A 6,959-nucleotide genomic window follows, 5' to 3' on the forward strand; every position below is an offset into this window, starting at 1 on the left:
TGAACTAGGTATTGGATACCGACGATCGAATCTCGGGCAAGTAACATACCGATGACAAAGGGAACAACGTATGTTGTTATGCGGTCTGACCAATAAAAGATCTTCGTAGAATATGTAGGAGCCAATATGAGCATCCAGGTTCCGCTATTGGTTATTGACCGGAGACGTGTCTCGGTCATGTCTACATTGTTCTCGAACCCGTAGGGTCCGCACACTTAAGGTTTCGATGACAGTTATATTATGAGTTTATGCATTTTGATGTACCGAAGTTTGTTCAGAGTCCCGGATGTGATCACGGACATGACGAGGAGTCTCTAAATGGCCGAGACATAAAGATTGATATATTGGAAGCCTATATTTGGATATCGGAAGTGTTCCGGGTGAAATCGGGATTTTACCGGATTACCGGGAGGTTACCGGAACCCCCCCTGGGAGGTATATGGGCCTTAGTGGGCCTTAGTGGAAGAGAGGAGAGGTGGCCAGAGATGGGCCGCGCGCCCCTCCCCCCTTGGTCCGAATAGGACAAGGAGAGGGGGCCGGCCCCCCTTCCTCCTCTCTCTCCTCTTCCCCCCTCCTTCGTGAATCCTATTCCAACTAGGAAAGGGGGGAGTCCTACTCCCGGAGCATTTTAAGATGATCTCTCGCTAATTATCAAGAAGTGTTCTCCCTGAGTATGCACCGGTGTGAAAGTTCTTCGTGCTGAGACACCACGTGATGATCGGGTGTGATAGGCTCTACGTTCAAATACAACGGGTGCAAAACAGTTGCACACGCGGAATACTCAGGTTATACTTGACGAGCCAAGCATATACAGATATGGCCTCGGAACACGGAGACCGAAAGGTCGAGCGTGAATCATATAGTAGATATGATCAACATAGTGATGTTCACCAATGAAGCTACCCCATCTCACGTGATGATCGGACATGGTTTAGTTGATTTGGATCACGTGATCACTTAGAAGATTAGAGGGATGTCTTTCTAAGTGGGAGTTCTTAAGTAATATGATTAATTGAACTTAAATTTATCATGAACTTAGTCTTGGTAGTATTTTGCAAATCATGTTGTAGATCAATAGCTCGTGTTGTTGCTTCCCTGTGTTTATTTTGATATGTTCCTAGAGAAAATTGTGTTGAAAGATGTTAGTAGCAATGATGTGGATTGGATCCGTGATCTGAGGTTTATCCTCATTGCTGCACAGAACAATTATGTCCTTGATGCACCGCTAGGTGACAGACCTATTGCAGGAGCAGATGCAGACGTTATGAATGTTTGGCTAGCTCAATATGATGACTACTTGATAGTTTAGTGCACCATGCTTAACGGCTTAGAATCGGGACTTCAAAGACGTTTTGAACGTCATGGACCATATGAGATGTTCCAGGAGTTGAAGTTAATATTTCAAGCAAATACCCGAATTGAGAGATATGAAGTCTCCAACAAGTTCTATAGCTAAAAGATGGAGGAGAATCACTCAACTAGTGAGCATGTGCTCAGATTGTCTGGGTACTACAATCGCTTGAATCAAGTAGGAGTTAATCTTCCAGATAAGATAGTGATTGACAGAATTCTCTAGTCACCATCACCAAGTTAGTAGAACTTCGTGATGAACTATGATATGCAATGGATAACGGAAACGATTCCCAAGCTCTTCGTAATGCGGAAATTGACGAAGGTAGAAATCGAGAAAAACATCAAGTGTTGATGGTAGACAAGACCACTAGTTTCAAGAAAAGGGCAGAGGGAAGAAGGGGAACTTCAAGAAGAACAGCAAGCAAGTTGCTGCTCAAGTGAAGAAGCCCAAGTTTGGTCCTAAGCCCGAGACTAAGTGTTTCTACTGCAAAGGGACTGGTCACTGGAAGCGGAACTACCCCAAGTGATTGGCAGATAAGAAGGATGGCAAAGTGAACATAAGTATATTTGATATACATTTTATTAATGTGTACTTTACTAGTGTTTATAGCAACCCCTCAGTATTTGTACTAGTTTAGTTGCTAAGATTAGTAACTCGAAACGGGAGTTGCATAATAAACAGAGACTAGTTAAGGGTGAAGTGACGATGTGTGTTAGAAGTGGTTCCAAGATTGATATGATCATCATCGCACACTCCCTATACTTTCGGGATTAGTGTTGAACCTGAATAAGTGTTATTTGGTGTTTGCGTTGAGCATGAATATGATTTGATCATGTTTATTGTAATACGATTATTCATTTAAGTAAGAGAATAAATTGTTGTTCTGTTTACATGAATAAAACCTTATATGGTTACACACCCAATGAAAATAGTTCATTGGATCTCGATCGTAGTGATACACATAATCATAATATTGAAACCAAAAGATGCAAAGTTAATAATGATAGTGCAACTTATTTGTAGCACTGCCGTTTAGGTCATATTGGTGTAAAGCACATGAAGAAACTCCATGCTGATGGAATTTTGGAATCACTTGATTATGAATCAGTTGATGCTTACGAACCATGCCTCATGGGCAAGATGACTAAGACTCTGTTCTTCAGAACAATGGAGCGAGCAACAGATTTGTTGGAAATCATACATACTGATGTATGTGGTCCGATGAATATTGAGGCTCGCGACAAGTATCATTATTTTCTGATCTTCACAGATGATTTGAGCAGATATGAGTATATCTACTTGATGAAACATAAGTCTGAAACATTTGAAAAGTTCAAAGAATTTCAGAGTGAAGTGAAAAATCATCGTAACAAGAAAATAAAGTTTCTACGATCTGATCGTAGAGAAGAGTATTTGAGTTACGAGTTTGGCCTTCAGTTAAAAACAATGTGAAATAGTTTCACTACTCACGCCACCTGGAACACCACAATGTAATGGTGTGTCCGAACGTCATAACCATACTTTATTAGATATGGTGCGATCTATGATGTCTCTTACCGATCTACCACTATCGTTTTGGAGTTATGCATTAGAGACAGCTGCATTCACGTTAAAAGGGCACCATCTAAATCTGTTGAGATGACACCGTATGAACTATGGTTTGGCAAGAAACCAAAGTTGTCATTTCTTAAAGTTTGGGGTTGCGATGCTTATATGAAAAAGTTTCATCCTGATAAGCTCAAACTCAAATCGGAGAAGTGCGTCTTCATAGGATACCCAAAGAAAATGTTGGGTACACCTTCTATCATAGATCCGAAAGGCAAGATATTCGTTGCTGAGAATGGATCCTTTCCAGAGAAGGAGTTTCTCTCGAAAGAAGTGAGTGGGAGGAAAGTAGAACTTGATGAGGTAACTGTACCTACTCCCTTATTGGAAAGTAGTTCATCACAGAAATCTGTTCCTGTGACTACTAGACCGATTAGTGAGGAAGCTAATGATGATGATCATGTAACTTCAGATCAAGTTACTAGCGAACCTCGTAGGTAAACCAGAGTGAGATCCGCACCAGAGTGGTACGGTAATCCAGTTCTGAAGGTCATGTTACTTGACCATGACGAGCCTACGAACTATGAGGAAGCAATGATGAGCCCAGATTCCGCGAAATGGCTTGAGGCCATGAAATCTGAGATATGATCCATGTATGAGAACAAAGTATGGACTTTGATGGATTTGCCCGATGATCGGCAAGCCATAGAAAATAAATGGATCTTCAAGAGGAAGACGGACGCTGATAGTAGTGTTACTGTCTACAAAGCTCGACTTGTCGCAAAAGGTTTTCGGCAAGTTCAAGGGATTGACTACGATGAGACCTTCTCACCCGTAGCGATGCTTAAGTCTGTCCGAATCATGTTAGCAATTGCCGCATTTTATGAAATCCAGCAAATAGATGTCAAAACTACATTCCTGAATGGATTTCTGGAAGAAGAGTTGTATATGATGCAGCCGGAAGGTTTTGTCAATCCAAAAGGAGCTAACAAAGTGTGCAAGCTCCAGCGATCCATTTATGGACTGGTGCAAGCCTCTCGGAGTTGGAATAAACGCTTTGATAGTATGATCAAAGCATATAGTTTTATACAGACTTACAGTGAAGCCTGTATTTACAAGAAAGTGAGTGGGAGTACTACAACATTTCTGATAAGTATATGTGAATGACATATTGTTGATCAGAGATAATGTAGAATTATTCTGCAAAGCATAAAGAAGTGTTTGAAAGGAGTTTTTCAAAGAAAGACCTCGGTGAAGCTGCTTACATATTGAGCATCAAGATCTATAGAGATAGATCAAGACGCTTGATAAGTTTTTTTTCAATAAGTACAAACCTTGACAAGATTTTGAAGTAGTTCAAAATGGAGCAGTCAAAGAAAGAGTTCTTGCCTGTGTTACAAGGTGTGAAGTTGAGTAAGACTCAAAGCCCGACCACGACAGAAGATAGAAAGAGAATGAAAGTCATTCCCTATGCCTTAGTCATAGGTTCTATAAAGTATGCCATGCTGTGTACCAGATCTATTGTATACCCTACATTGATTTTAGCAAGGGAGTACAATAGTGATCTAGGAGTAGATCACTGGACAACGGTCAAAAATTATCCTTAGTGGAATAAGGATATGTTTCTCGATTATGGAGGTGACAAAAAGGTTCGTCGTAAAGGGTTACGTCGATGCAAGTTTTGACACTAATCTAGATGACTCTAAGTCTCGATCTAGATACATATTGAAAGTGGGAGCAATTAGCTAGAGTAGCTCCGAGCAGAGTATTGTTGACATAGAAATTTGCAAAATACATATGGATCTGAATGTGGCAGACCCGTTGACTAAAATTATCTCACAAGCAAAACATGATCACACCTTAGTACTCTTTGGGTGTTAATTGCATAGCGATGTGAGCTAGATTACTGAATCTAGTAAACCCTTTGGGTGTTGGTCACATGAAGATATGAACTAATCACATAAAGATGTGAACTATTAGTGTTAGATCACATGGTGATGTGAACTAGATTATTGACTCTAGTGCAAGTGGGAGACTGAAGGAAATATGCCCTAGAGGCAATAATAAAGTTATTATTTATTTCCTTATATCATGATAAATGTTTATTATTCATGCTAGAATTGTATTAACCGGAAACATAATACATGTGTGAATACATAGACAAACAGAGTGTCACTAGTATGCCTCTACTTGACTAGCTCGTTAATCAAAGATGGTTATGTTTCCTAACCATGGACAAAGAGTTGTTATTTGATTAACGGGATCACATCATTAGGTGAATGATCTGATTGACATGACCCATTCCATTAGCTTAGCACGATCGTTTAGTATGTTGCTATTGCTTTCTTCATGACTTATACATGTTCCTATGACTATGAGATTATGCAACTCCCGTTTGCCGGAGGAACACTTTGTGTGCTACCAAACGTCACAACGTAACTGGGTGATTATAAAGGTGCTCTACAGGTGTCTCCAAAGGTACATGTTGGGTTGGCGTATTTCGAGATTAGGATTTGTCACTCCGATTGTCGGAGAGGTATCTTTGGGCCCTCTCGGTAATGCACATCACATAAGCCTTGCAAGCATTGCGACTAATGAGTTAGTTGCGGGATGATGGATTACGGAACGAGTAAAGAGACTTGCCGGTAACGAGATTGAACTAGGTATTGGATATCGACGATCGAATCTCGGGCAAGTAACATACCGATGACAAAGGGAACAACGTATGTTGTTATGCGGTCTGTCCGATAAAAGATCTTCTTAGAATATGTAGGAGCCAATATGAGCATCCAGGTTCCGCTATTGGTTATTGACCGGAGACGTGTCTCGGTCATGTCTACATTGTTCTCGAACCCGTAGGGTCCGCACGCTTAAGGTTTCGATGACAGTTATATTATGAGTTTATGCATTTTGATGTACCGAAGTTTGTTCGGAGTCCCGGATGTGATCACAGACATGACGAGGAGTCTCGAAATGGTTGAGACATAAAGATTGATATATTGGAAGCCTATATTTGGATATCGGAAGTGTTCCGGGTGAAATCGGGATTTTACCGGATTACCGGGAGGTTACCGGAACCCCCCCGGGAGGTATATGGGCCTTAGTGGGCCTTAGTGGAAGAGAGGAGAGGTGGCCAGAGATGGGCCGCACGCCCCTCCCCCTTGGTCCGAATAGGACAAGGAGAGGGGGCCGGCCCCCCTTCCTCCTCTCTCTCCTCTTCCCCCCCTCCGTGAATCCTATTCCAACTAGGAAAGGGGGGAGTCCTACTCTCGGAGGGAGTAGGACTCCTCCTGGCGCGCCTCCTCTTGGCCGCCCCCCCTTTGAGCCTTTATATACGGAGGCAAGGGGCACCCCTAAGGAGACAAGTTGATCCACGTGATCATATTCTTAGCCGTGTGCGGTGCCCCCTTCCACCATAGTCCTCGATAATATTGTAGCGGTGCTTAGGCGAAGCCCTGCGACATTAGTACATCAAGATCGTCACCACGGCGTCGTGCTGACAGAACTCTTCCCCGACACTTTGCTGGATTGGAGTCCGGGGATCGTCATCGAGCTGAACGTGTGCTAGAACTCGGAGGTGCCGTAGTTTCGGTGCTTGATCGGTCGGGCCGTGAAGACGTACGACTACATCAACCGCGTTGTGCTAACGCTTCCGCTGTCGATCTACAAGGGTACGTAGATCACACTCTCCCCTCTCGTTGCTATGCATCACCATGATCTTGCGTGTGCGTAGGATTTTTTTTGAAATTACTACGTTCCCCAACATTATCATGCCATGCATAAGTGGTTAGGAGTGGATAATGATTTATCTTGGATATCAACATTGCGTTAAAATGATTGTGATGTAGTATGATGATATGGTATCCTCCTCTGAATGTTCGAGTGGCTTGACATCACACATGTTCATGCATGTAGTTGAATCAAAACCAACATAGCCTCTATGATATTTATGTTCATGGTGTTCATATCCCAATCATGCTAGTGTCCAATGTTACTTATGCATAATGCATATTCATGACCATTGTTGCTCTCTAGCTGGCCGCTTCTCAACCTATTTGCT

This window comes from Triticum urartu, chromosome 1A, assembly GCF_056163025.1.
Source record: "Triticum urartu cultivar PI428250 chromosome 1A, HENAU_Tu73, whole genome shotgun sequence".
In the NCBI taxonomy this organism is placed as follows: Eukaryota; Viridiplantae; Streptophyta; class Magnoliopsida; order Poales; family Poaceae; genus Triticum; species Triticum urartu.